General features: G+C 33.7%; 1 protein-coding gene across 7 annotated transcripts in view; it reads right to left on the bottom strand.

Annotated features, from left to right (window-relative positions):
- Positions 1–14,023, bottom strand: part of LOC127834262 (uncharacterized) — a 73,792-nt gene that overhangs the window by 45,955 nt on the left and 13,814 nt on the right. Inside the window, exon 1 of one of the 7 annotated variants that reach the window (XM_052359972.1) lies at positions 11,094–11,316. The exons of 5 other annotated variants lie outside the window; for them this stretch is intronic. The gene's annotated coding sequence lies outside the window, so the exon portion shown is untranslated. Of the gene's footprint in view, positions 1–11,093; positions 11,317–14,023 lie in introns of those variants that run through there. One more of the 7 variants, XM_052359971.1, reaches the window with a different exon arrangement.

Below are 14,023 nucleotides of genomic sequence, written 5' to 3' on the forward strand. Positions count from 1 at the left end.
GAAACAAAAACAGCGCTAACAGTCAGATCGTTTACTTCTCCATAAACATAATTAAATCATAAAGTATATTGAAATAAAGCAAATATTCACCCGTTGAATTCATTATTTGTCAAATGTGAGAATGTATTTAATTTTTCGTTCAAGCTAGCCATCCGCCTAGACATCTTACAACGAACACGCTTTGTGGCCTTTACCATTAAGATAGTACCATACGCAATACGTGTTTCGCCGTTTATTTTGCTTCATGATATGACCGCAGGTGGTAAGCGTGTGGCTATGATATCCAATTAATAAAAAAGCATCATTTTAAATGTAAAAATAATCAAATTATAACGAAAAATCAACTAATCTGAAAAAACAAATTTCACTTTCAATTACAAAAATATATAACAAGGAATTCAACTCAAAATGACTCGAAAACAGGGTGCATCGATTTGAACAGCCATCACTTCATTATTTGTGCAGCGATTTTCATGAACTTGGTCTTATTAAACGCAGGAATGAATTTGCCTTCTGGAAATGTGCATATCTTGCAATATGATTATCAATGCTGGGTCAAATTTTCAGGAATAACACGATTATAATCAATAAATAGTAGCAGTAGTAGAAGTAGTAGAAGTAGTAGTGGTAGTTATATTCTGTATAATATAATGAGGATTAGGTTCATCTTGGCAGCCATGTGACTCAAAGCACTGGAATGATATCTTATTAGGAAATGATTTCATTAGAACTAATGTTGGGATTTTTTTTAAGAATATAGATTCCACATGGCGTAGATTTGAGCACCCCCGACATATCATAAGGTCAAATGTTCTGTACATGGACATAGGGCAATACATGGGGCCTTTAGAGATTTCATGATCTTTTGTTTAAACACTGGCATAGAAACTATGTTTTTTACCGTTTTTGTTCCAGTTTCGAACTCAAGTCGATACATTAAGAGGACATATATTCCGAGCAAATTCAAGAGAAACAGACAGACAGACACACATACATGCATAAAGACAAACACACAGACATACACACAGACAGACACACAAACTGACAAAAATAGAGAAAGAGAGAAAAACAGACAGACAGGCAACCAGGCAGGTAGGTAAAATGTAGGCAGGCAGTCAGTCTGGCATACATGCAGGCAGTCAAAAGACAGAATGCCAGACAGACAAACAAACAGACAAAAAAAAGAAAGACAAGCGTTCAGTGTGATTTCAGTATACCCCTTTAAAAGTAAAGGGCCTTTTATTCGTAACATTATTTTCTTGTGAGACTTTCCAACTTTGTTTGGCTAATTTTAAATGTTGCCTTTAACATTTGTTTGTGACAAAAATACTTGCAATACTGTATACATGTCAAAAAACAAGTGTCACGCAAAATCTGTTAAAAGTTGGCAAGGCGCGAAAACATGTCAAAAATTAATTCAACATGTCTTGATTGTTTATTAAGTTAAGCAGACACAGACATTCGCTATTCGTTATTTATTAACAATTAATGTTCACTAGTGCATTTCACGAAACAGACACAGAAATCGTCATTCGTTATCTAGGAACAAGTCATTTTCTAATTCGTACTTTAAAAGACAAGACAATGTAATAGTGTGAGTGTGGATAATTGCAAAACCGAAAATGTTTATGTATGTCGATCGAAGAGAGCCTATAGAAAATACCAACCCATAAAAGTGTTATTTTTCAATCTTACATGTCATATGGTATACGTATGGTTCATATAGCATAACATTTCAAACAACTAAGATATTTAAGTCATATTCAAATTCATTGGTTGCAATTTTCTTAATGATACACTGTTATGGATTATAGAACGCACAAAAACGAAATCGCACACAAACGTATCGCGTCATTTAAACATGTAAAGAAACAGCAAATACAAACGTCAATGTCGACACTTATTTATAGGTATTTTATGTAGGTTAAGGTAGGGTAAGATATAACAATAATATAACATCAGCGTGCCCTTAACAATGTCACTACACCAGATTATTGCCCAACGACGTATATTATAATGCACAGTAGATAGCTTCACATGCATACAAGGGTCGGCGTAAACATTTCAAGGACATAACACATGTTACAAAGACCAAAGACTCGTGATATTGTGTAGCTTGCATGAACTTGCTGCATGCTTTTCTGACGTGTTGCACCAAATCTCATTAACGTGGCAAACCTATCCTGGTCGATTTAGGGGAATTTTCGGTTAGATTTTACATGATGTGTACGCTTCGGATATAGTACTAATTATCATATTTGCGAACGTCTGGGTTTTGAAATCGTATGACAAGTAATTGGGAACAGATATCAATCGTGTCCACAGAAACCATAAAGCATGAGCGGTTGACAGCACATGAGAGACCATTTTGAGATAGCATTCTCAAGATGAAACGAACATTTGATGATTTTTTTTAAATCCGCATAAAGAAACACTTCTCATAACTTTTAATTTGTTGTTTTATGTAACAAGTCTCTATAAGAAGTGGCTGTTTATTTTAAGCGTGCAATACAATTACCATTCAAAAAGTGCATTTTATTAAAATACATAATTATATACATTATTATATTGTTAACAGTGAAGTAACGTATTGCTGTAAAAAAATTGCAACTGACAGAAAAGTGATGCTGCGCTAAGTATGTATTTTTCCCACTGAAATAGATATTCTTCTCGACAGTTTTTGCATTGGTAGCAAAAGCCTTGGGGGAATTAATTTTTTGTATATTGTATTGTTTTCTTTAGTTACTTTTGCGATGTCATGTCGGTTATGGTCTAAATATATTTCGCATAGTTTTTTTGTATCTTATAAACTTATTTGATTCATGTATCAATCATTTGATTTTAACAATAGTTACCATTATTCCTAAGGTGATGACCGACTAAGAATATCGCGTTATAATGATGTCATGCCGGCATTCTTTATAAGAAATATACTATCAAAGGACGCAGAATTCACATTTTCTGCAAACAAAGCTATGCTGCATGCATTTGATAATTACGCCAATGTGTTTGCGAAAAGAAATTAAAGCAAATGTATTTTCCCATGTTCAGTTTTCAAATATATAAATTTGCTGAGTATGAGAATGATTCAATTTCATAGAATGCGTTTATATTTTGCAACACTGTTCAATGTACTCACACAATAAAATAAATTGACATACTGATTTTTTGCAACAAAGAAGGTTTACAAATACGTTCGAACTCCTTTGATCGCTTCTGTTGTTTGCCCCTGTAAGTGTGCTGTATTATGTTATCAATTGATAAACAAGGACAATCAGGAAAGCGCAGCGATCTTGAAGTACGTTTTATAAAGTATTTGGCTGTCATCCAAGAACGTTCTTATGACATATATAAAAATCAATGGCGAAGTTTTACATATTTTCACAATGAAGTCAGCGTTTAGTTCTATTATATAAAATAGTGTATGCAATTTTAACGACAAATAATTTTAGTTCAGTTTCAGTTTTCCCCTTTTTACATTTAAACATCGCTAATAAACCATTGTTTCGTGTTTGCAAAGATACAGCATAATTTTTATAGAAATTATATTGATAAATATGTTAATAAAATTTAAACTCTATCAACAAGTGTTCTTTTAGACATTCAACAAAGCAGACAAATAAAGTCAATATTGAGGAATAAGAGATTCACATCTTTGTAATATACTGCGCATTCACCACATTTCAAAATTGTGAATGACCCGTTGCAAAACCGTCCATGTTTTAGTATTGAGAATATATACAACCTGCAAAGCTATACAATAAAACAACCATAATGTCAAGTTGATTTTATTCGCATGCTTACATACAATGTAATTCAAGACATTAAGTGTCGTATTAGAATTTTACATTATGGCATTTTATAAATGCTTTTACATTCAATGATACTATAATGCACATCATATAGACGTAACAAAAGGGATCGTATCATTGTTTATCATTGAATGAAACAACATTTCGAATAAACGTGCGCAACCTGTGTGTTCATGTCGTCAACAGAAAATGAAAATGGTTCATGAGTATAATGGGTCCAACAAAACAATGCTTAAAACTATACTACAATAATAACTTTAACACGACATTGTTTGGATAAACAAAGACGACCATGAAGTCATTGAAAGCAATCAATTTAGCTCTTAATAGAACGCAACTCATTTCTTGGTTTTCCTGGTAAGACAAACCATTTCTGATAATACACACACGTCAACAAATGTCGAAACATATGTACAAGGAATTTGTACGTAGGTAAATAGCAATGTTATATTACTAACATGATGACAAATCATATTGTATATCTTATCACACCGTTTGGGTAAATTGAATAAACTTGTTATGCATAACAAAGGGTTCATGCGTGTGCATGAAATAAACGGTGCAAACAAATCAGGACATGCCAGCTGTTCAAACGGGCAAGGTTGTGAAGCATGATGCAATAGTCGAAACATTGCTTTATTGCATGCAATGACAGCATGTAATTCGTGCAAAACTTCAGGGAACGCTAGCTGTTGCCGAGGTCAAGGCCGGATTGCATGATGAAGATTTTTCCATATTGCATGCAAGGACCTCATGTGTTCTGACTTGTCGGAACTGAAACCAAGTCTGGAGTATTTAAGTGATTTTCGGTCAGATTTGTCTTGAAACATGAGCAGTAGTATTCATAAAAAAAGCAATATCTGTGAACGACTCCACTTTAAAATATATCTCGTATGACAAACTTCAAGTGATTGTCAACAACTGATCTAGATAAAAAGGTCAAGTTTTATGTGACCGTTTTAATTTACAGATATTCGCTGCAAAGGCAATTATCTGCAGACATTAAAACAAAACAACCTATGCAATCAATTCGAATTGCCCTTGATGGCAATTGACAACTACAGCTGAAAAGATAATATTTGTCACGATAGCGATTCGCACATGTCGACATATGTAGCTAGTCGATATATTAAAGAAATATAACCATTTTAGTCTGTTGTGAACTCATTGTCATGGTTCTTTCCAAATATTGCACTACGATTTCTGAGCAAAAAGATGTTACAATTGTTTTATATATAAGTATATATCAATCAATAGAATGTAGAGTGTGGCTCGAGGTGCATGATTTGAGTAATTTTGTTTTGAGGACCACAATACGATATCACACAACATATAGGAAACCTTTTGTTACAGTAATTTTATAGGAAAAGTAAATTTTAGTTATTATGCTAAACAAGTCTGTATTAACCGTGTAAATTATTTGCGGTTATTACTCATATGAACAACAGATTTCTAGTCGGACATGGGCTAGACTAAGAATTACGACAATATCACTGAGGGTGACGCTCCCAAATGTTTATGGATGCAACAGTTTGGTCTAAGTGATTTTTTTTTATAACGAAGCAATGACAACGAAATAGAACACAGTCCTGCACTAGGACCATTACTTAAATTTTACATGTAAGCATGGATCGGTTAGGTACAGATGCCCTTTCTATTCTATAAAATTGCTTATAAACAAACAGTGTATTGTTGTCAAAAGGGCCAGGTATTAAAACAGGATTCTTAATAGTTATTTTTTTGTTTCATGGAATTCTGCAAACGCCTTTCAAGGCATTAACCGTTTGTGCTGGCGCCGAGATAATCGTACTGCGAAACAGCACAGCGATAGCTTTCATAGTTGTATGAGTTTTTAACTCGATTTAATGAAATTTCATATGTGTAATGCGATGTTATCTAATGTAATGAAATGTACAGAAATGACATAAAAAACAATAACATACAGTACAATGATTGCGACTTTCAACACCAATAAAGGGGTCTACATAAATGTTTCGACATTGCATTCAAAACAAGAGTTCCACGGTCGGAGACATTTGCCCCCCCCCAACAGAGCTTTGTACTCGTGACTCCAATTTTAACAGGGGTCATCTACTGTCCAAGGCCAATGCACATGTGAAGTATCAAGGAAATAGTTCAGTATGTTGACGAGTTATTGATTGGACACAATTTTCATAATTATTGTGACAGTGACCTTGACCTTAGACCTAGTGACCTCAATTTCAATAGGGGTCATTTACTGTTTAAGGCCAATGCACATTGGAAGTACCAAGCCAATCGGTCTATTCGTTGATGAGTTACTGACCAGAATCGATTTTCCCATTTGTTGTGACATTGACCATGACCTTTGATCGAGTGGCCATAATTTCAATAGGAGTCATCTACTTTTAAAGTCCAAGGCTTATGGCAAGTATCAAGCGAATCGGTCAATTTGTTGACGAGTTATTGATCGGAAACGATAATCACACTTATTGTGACAGTGACCTTGACCTTTTACCTAGTGACCCCTAATTCAAAAGGGGTCATCTACTTTGCAAGACCAATGTACCTGTGAAGTATCAAGCCAATCGGTAAATTCATTGACGAGTTATTGATCGGAAATGATTTTCACACTTATTCTGACAGTGACCTTGACCTTTGACATAGTTACCCCAATTTTAATAGGGGTAATCCACTGTCCAAGGCCAATGCACATGGGTAGTATCAAACCAATCGGTCAATTCGTTGATGAGTTATTGATCTGAAACGATGTTCACACTTATTGTTACAGTGACTTTCACCTTGAACAAGTGACCCCGATTTCAATAGGGTTATTCGCTGTCCAAGGCAAATGCACATCGGAAGTATAAAGCCAATCGGTGGATTCGTTGGTGAGTTATTGATCGAAAACGATTTTTACACTTATTGACAGTGACCTTGACCTTTGACTAAGTGACCCCAATTTCAATAGGTGTCATCTACTGTCCAAGGCCGATGCACATGCGAAGTATCAAGCCAATCGATCAATTATTTGACGAGTTATTTATCGAAAACGAACTGGTCTACCGACAGACCCACCGACAGACAGACCGACAGACATTCAGCAAAAAAATATACCTCTACTTCTTCGCAAGGGGGCATAATAAACACATTTAGAATACTGAATGTACATTTGTGTACCTAAATAAAGATTTTGTTTTTTTCAAAATTGAAGATTAAACTCATGATTTTGTTACCACTATATTTTAAAGCAAAATAAACAATATTGTGTGATTAATTTGTTGACCACGAATATTGTTCAGCTGTCATATTAAGGATCGTTTGTCAATAGAAGTAGATATAGATTTTCGCGACTTTTTCTTTCATTACATGTTTTTTTTACAATAAAACACACACACGCCAAATACATTATTTAATTATGCTTCCTACTTAAAGCCAGGCGATGTGAAATGACTAATTCAAACGTAAGTGAATTATTCAATCTTTGCATAATGTTTCAGCAACTTTAATATCAACACCGCTAATGATATATGCATGCAATTTGATGAGCATTTTTATCACGATAATCATACCTAAAAACTAAGGAGAGATACCAACGTCCACGTAATTTAAACACAAAAGGTAGTAAATGAGCCAACTGAGATAAAGTACGTGTTGAAATCTATATTAAAGGCGTAATGTGTTAAAGTTACACAAACACAACAACACAAATTACTGTATAGACAATCCAATTATGATTGAGTGTAATTTTTACAGGAACTTTTGCACAAAAAATATTGAACCATTTTTTTATCTTTGTTCGGAGAGTCAAATAATGACCACAAATAATGACAAGAAATGTATATATATCGTACTCAGTGTTATAATCATATGCCGTTACAATGGCCACTTGATTGAATAACATACAGATAAAAGCTTGCACATTTCTTGTGTAAAGGAGTCTCGTACGTTAACAAACTAATAAACAAAGGTATCAAGAATAATGAACTCCTCTTTTCGCAATAATATTTTCGGATCTATGAATACGAATAATATATTGTAAAACAAACGTACATTTTTCTTTTATTATCAGGAATAAAGATGGAAAGTGTTTATGCAACTGTTTTATTGTAAAATTGTCGATAATACTCGAATCATTTTTACTACAATACGGGCAAAAACAAGACAGATATATAGAGATGCATTTCGTAGACTTAGTAAAAGTATAACTACATAACATTTACTTATAGTGTCAGTTCGGTATAAGCGCTTATCACTGTTTCAATGTTAGGTTGTGATTGACTGATCATTGATCTATTGATAACAATGTTGAGGTAGACAGTTCTAAAATAAAACTCAAATTACTAGCACATTACTGGTCTCCGTGGGCTTGCGTCATAATATTGGGAAACATAAAATTACGTAAATGAACAAGCCCCAAAAAATGACAGCAAGGAATGGCAGAAACCAAATTAAATACTACAACGCTTGTTTTTCAAATATGTTTTCATTGCTTTAGACAAAATGAAATCCCAGAAGTGTGTCACCAGGATGTGACCAGGATGTGACAGTTACAACGCCTAATTAGTGGAACAAATGTCACCAAATATGACAGCCGATGAAGGTATACACACATTTAATTGTCAATGCTTTATGGAAACCCTTGTTGTGTGTCACGAAAATATACCTGGACTAAAAATATTACATCGAAATTAGCCCTGATTTGCCCTGACATGCCGCAAAAATGACAGCATGAGTATCACATACATGAGCAAGTGCATGAGTTTGAAAGATAATCAGCGACATTTTTTTAAATGTGTAAATGTATTCTCAGATTGTGGGGCATTGTTCTCAGGCCCTTTCATAGTATGTTGTTCAATTCTCTCCAAAAGCAAAAGCAATAAATGTCAGCATTCTATGAAGGTGCAAAAGCGTAAATTGTGTGAGTATTTTTCTGGAATCCCTGTGATTGCGTCATGTTGCTTACCCCTGTGCTGGCATGTCGACCAGATACGACCAGATATTGAAAAACAACTGTCAAATGTGTTCATGTATATATTTATTACAATTCGAGTTTACAATTGTTTGTTTGACACGAGTGTTTCAAGTACCGTATATATACACGGAAATGAAATGCTTATAATTATAAAGATGCGTTCTAGTATTTTCCTTTCAATGTCATAAATTTGGTTTTGTTTATGCGATATTTGATAGATGTCATAACTGTATCGCATGAATGTGTGAACAATTAGTTATTCGTATCCGAAGTAGTTGTTGCGTGTTTAAAGTGTCCTATAGGTGTGTGGTCTTGCAAAATGAGCACAAAAATATCAAATTGATTGACGTCCATAATCACGCTTAAAATCATCTTGTCGATGAAGTACAGACATGTTACGAGAGGTATCTTTGTAAACAACACTTCAGACAAGATTGATAAAGTTCAAGTACGTGTTCGAGTTGTTCTTGTCATAAATGCATTGAACTTTGAGACCAGACTTGTTTAAGTACAACAGACAAAGCATGTTTCATCTAAGACATGCGTCAGTCTATATAAGAGATATTCAAAGACCAACAAGGTACTCAGATGAAGTTGGAAACCTTTTAAACTAATACAGACATTCTCATGATAGCATGTGCATCATGCCGTGACATGCATCACCTCACACGAACAGACCATCCTTCCTATTGACATACAGAAACATGGTTGAAGAAGACTAGACCTTGAAACAAAAAAGACGCATCGAATCGCTAACTTTCGTTTACTTCTCCATTATCACAGATCAAACATAAGGTATATTGAAATAAATCAAATGATTACCGTTTGAATTCATTTTTTTTTTCAAAACAATGTGAGAATTATTAAATTTTTCGTTCAAGCTAGCCATCCGCCTAGCCATCTTACAACGAACACGCTTTGGGGCGTTTACCATTAAAATAGCACCATACGCAATACGTGTTTCGCCGTTTATCTGGCTTGATGTTATTACCGCATGTGGTAAGCGTGTGACTATGATATAAATTAATAAAAAAAAAAATTTTAAATGAAAAAAAAATCAAATTTTAACGAAAAATCATCTTATCTGATAAAAAAATCACTATCAATTACAAATATATACATATCAAGGTATTCAACTCAAAATGACCCGAAAACAGGGTGCATCGCTTTGAACAGACATCACTACATCATTTATGCAGCGATTTCCATGAACTTGGTCTTATTAAACGCAGGAATGAATTTGCCTTCTGGAAATGTGCATATCTTGCAATACGTTTACAAATGCTGGGTCAAATTTTAAGAAAAAAACAACAAAAATAATCAAGAAATAGTAGTATTAGAAGTAGTAGTAGAAGTAGTAGTAGTGAAGTGGTAGTAGCAGTAGTAGGAGCAGCAGCAGCAGCAATAGTAGTAGTAGTAGTAGTAGGAGTAGGAGTAGTAGTAGTAGTAGTAGTAGTAGTAGTAGTAGTAGTAGTAGTAGTAGTAGTAGAAGTAGTAGTAGTAGTAGAAGTTTTAGTAGTAGTAGTAGTAGTAGTAGTAGTAGTAGTAGTAGTAGTAGTAGTAGTAGTAGTAGTAGTAGTAGAAGTAGTAGTAGTAATAGTAGTAGTAGTAGTAGTAGTTGTTGTTGTAGTAGTAGTAGTAATAGTAGTAGATGTAGTAGTATCAGTAGTAGTTGTTGTTACTTTACATAAAAAGTTGGCCAAATTTCATTTTAATAATATAAAAAAAACATCATTATACCAATTTGATTTCTATATTCATTTTTCAGTGTTTGGTGTTGCTAATGCCAATGGTATTTTATTTTATTACGAATTTTATGTTTATTGTTTTTCTATTTTTTGAGTGGGGGTTATCTTTTCGTTTTGAAAAGTCAAACATGTGTTCACTTACTTACAACAAATAAGGAAAGAAAGTTTTAATGTAGAAATAAACTATAATTTAATATAATAATCGCAAAAATTGCCAGTAGCCTGTCGATTTGCGCAACTGAATAACCGCACCTTATATAAAGTTCCGTATAGTCACCTGGTTAAATCTTAATTCTTCATATCTATGATTGTTTATACTTTCAAAATAAATAATTTCATATTATAAAGTACTAAAACAGTATTAAAGTAAGGTCTAAAGTAGTTATAACGTCAGTGATCTAAATAAGCTCAAAGGAACGACAAAGGAAAATATCACTTTTATAAAAAAAAAATCGAAGTGTTGAGTACTATAATTAATTTGGCGTCTTAAGTACTGACAGACAATGTACCCATAACGGGTGTGCGCTCTAATTTAACCTTAAATATCAACCAATAGAAAAAAAGTTTAGATTTACTTACGATGTCGTTGGTTGGTCAAAGAAAGTCACGTGACTATTTATATTCCAACACAAATTCAAAGAAATTTACAATGTCCACCGACGTTATTCAGTGATCACCAACTCTGTTCGAAGCTCCGCTACAATGCGATAAAATTATGCGCATGCGCGATAATATCAATGTCACGTGGTATTGAAACGTCACAAGTAACATATACTGCTTGACTTGTTTTCCGATATATGTTTATGCGAAATTATTGGTTAACAGTTGGCAATATCGACTTTACATAAGATGGAAAACCACTGACCACGTAATATTCAGTGGGATTTTTATGTTATATTTAAACCTTATTCGTCTTAACCCAATATCGGCTGATTTTATTTTAGATCATTAACATATCTCTTTATAAACAAGTGTTAAGATAAATTACAGAAAGTGTATGCATTTGTTAAAGGTCTATTAAATAATTTGCTATTTTAATTTATTGTGATTTTAAGTGTTGTATCATTAAACATTTGCTTTTTATAAGAGGCGAACAATAGGCAAGTGTTAACATAGTTTATCAATGTCGACCTTTATCAGTATTTACGTAATTAGAACGTTAACCAAATGTTTAACATACCGACATATTTATTGAAAATACAAAGAGCGTCTGACCTATCGGGTCAGTGTTTTTTGAAAATAGTTCACTAGGCGATCTATAAGAGTGTTTTGGCAAGTAGCCACAGGTTTGTCAAACTGACATGACAATCAATTGGAACGTGACAGATATCGGTCGAACTTCTCGACGAAATTGGTTATCGAAACAATTATGTATGAGCGTTCAATCACCTTTTTGGTTTAAGTCGTTTTAGTATTCTCTACAAATTGAAGCAAATAGTAACCGCATCGTTCGTCCTTCATCTCGTCTGTCCGTAGGTCAGCAGTATACTGTGTCGGGCATTACTCAGAGGGCTTCAATGGAAATGCAAGAGTGCATGAACCGTAACTTTCATGATATGCATTATATTTTTCTTTGGTCAGTTTTCTAGCGCATAACTCCCAAAATTTAAAGGCATTTCAAAATGCTTTGTATATTGATAGGGACATTGAGACGAAGTGCAGAATACAAGTAAAAGGAACTGCAACTTGTCAGTAGACTTGTTGTTATTTCCCCTTACTTTTTGTATAGTCCGTGTCTTATTTGGATTACTACGCTTCACGCACTGATGGTATTTAGATGAATTGTGTCACGTTCTGAGAAAACTGGGTATAATGCACGTGCGTAAAGTGTCGTCCAGATTAGCATGTGCAGTCCGCACAGGCTAATCAGGGACAACACTTTCCGCCTGAATTGGATTTTTGCTAAAAAAATACTTCATTTTAACGAAGAATGTCATAAAAACGGTAAGTGTCTTCCCTGATTAGCCTGTGCGGATTGCATAGGCTAATCTGGGACGACAATTTACGCACATGCATTATGACCAGTTTTCTCATAACACAACGTAATTGTGTTTCTCTATGATGATACCAGGCTTTTAGGAAAACTATCAAGTGCAATGACCATAATAATGTTTCTTCAGTTTAAACAGAGTTAGGGCCCTTCTTAATTTTTTCACAAAGCATACTTTCATAACTATGAAAGTGATGATACTAAAACTTCGCATATTGATGGAGGACACAAGGTTGAAGTTAAGGGTGCTTGAATCATGAGTAGTTCTATAGCATATGTGGAATTATTGTCAAATGCTTTTTTGTGGAGAACATACCTAAATATTGCATTGTGTGTTTTAAAAGCTAAACTTGAACAATATGTAATAAACTCAATTACATATCGTATCATTGTTGAAATCTTATCATTAACCTAAAAATTAAACACGTACATGTTTATGTTGTGTTCTCGCAGACATTTATATTTTCGCTATTGACAACACAAGATTCTGTTATCAAAATAGTTGAAAATAAAAAGATATACAAAAGCAGTTGAGTAATAGTCGAGAAATAATGGCATTTGAATGTGCCGTGTGACGCTTCTTTTATAAATCGTGTCTGCAATTCAGATTGAAGCGAGCAATAATCATTAATAAAACTATTTAATGCAAATGTGATTTCAATTTTCATACATTAAATGACTAAGCTATTAATTGACTTTCCGTGACTATACAAAAGAGTTAAACAAAGCAAACGATACGATTCTGCTGAAAATAATTACTTATAAATACATGAAATCGAGTCAACTATTGGGAAATAATTCATATGAGTTTGTAAAAATAGTATTAATTTCCCGTGATCTGTTGGGAACATTTTTTTCAGGAAACCATATAACAAAATCCAGTGTGTCATCAAAGCAAATAAGTTCTTTATTACGAAATAGGTATACGAGTTTGTAACAAAATATCATAATCCCGTGATCTGGTTGGAAATCTTATTCAGGAAACCATATAAGAAAATTCAAATGCGTCAAATAAGACAATTTGTGTATTAATATAACATTAAACTTTCCATTCATGACAAATATAATTATTATTATTAAACCCGCTCGTGTTATTTTACGTATTTGATAACATAAATCGGTTTCCCGCGAAAATCACCGATTGTGTCCATTGGGCTCGAACCATTTCCACTAGGCGGTATCCCGAGTAGGATAGTGTAACTATTGACAACCAATTAACATTAGCTGATTCACGCAGCGAGGCGTGGGTTCCTACATGTGCGAATGTAGTATATTTAGGTTTTTGCTTACTTCAACTATCAAAGATTAACTTATCGTATCAGTTAAATAGCAGTGGTACTATCGATAAAATAACTATGAACACATGTTTAAATGCATAAGGTTACTGATAAGAAGATGTTTACTGTGTGGTTTGTTAAATTTAATTAAGATTATTTAACGTTAAAGCATTTAGTTTAAACGTAAATTTGAATAGGAAGGTCTTCACTGAACATAGTTAAATCAGTGATTTAGATCAATA

This window comes from Dreissena polymorpha, chromosome 6 (assembly GCF_020536995.1).
Source record: "Dreissena polymorpha isolate Duluth1 chromosome 6, UMN_Dpol_1.0, whole genome shotgun sequence".
NCBI classification, from domain to species: Eukaryota; Metazoa; Mollusca; class Bivalvia; order Myida; family Dreissenidae; genus Dreissena; species Dreissena polymorpha.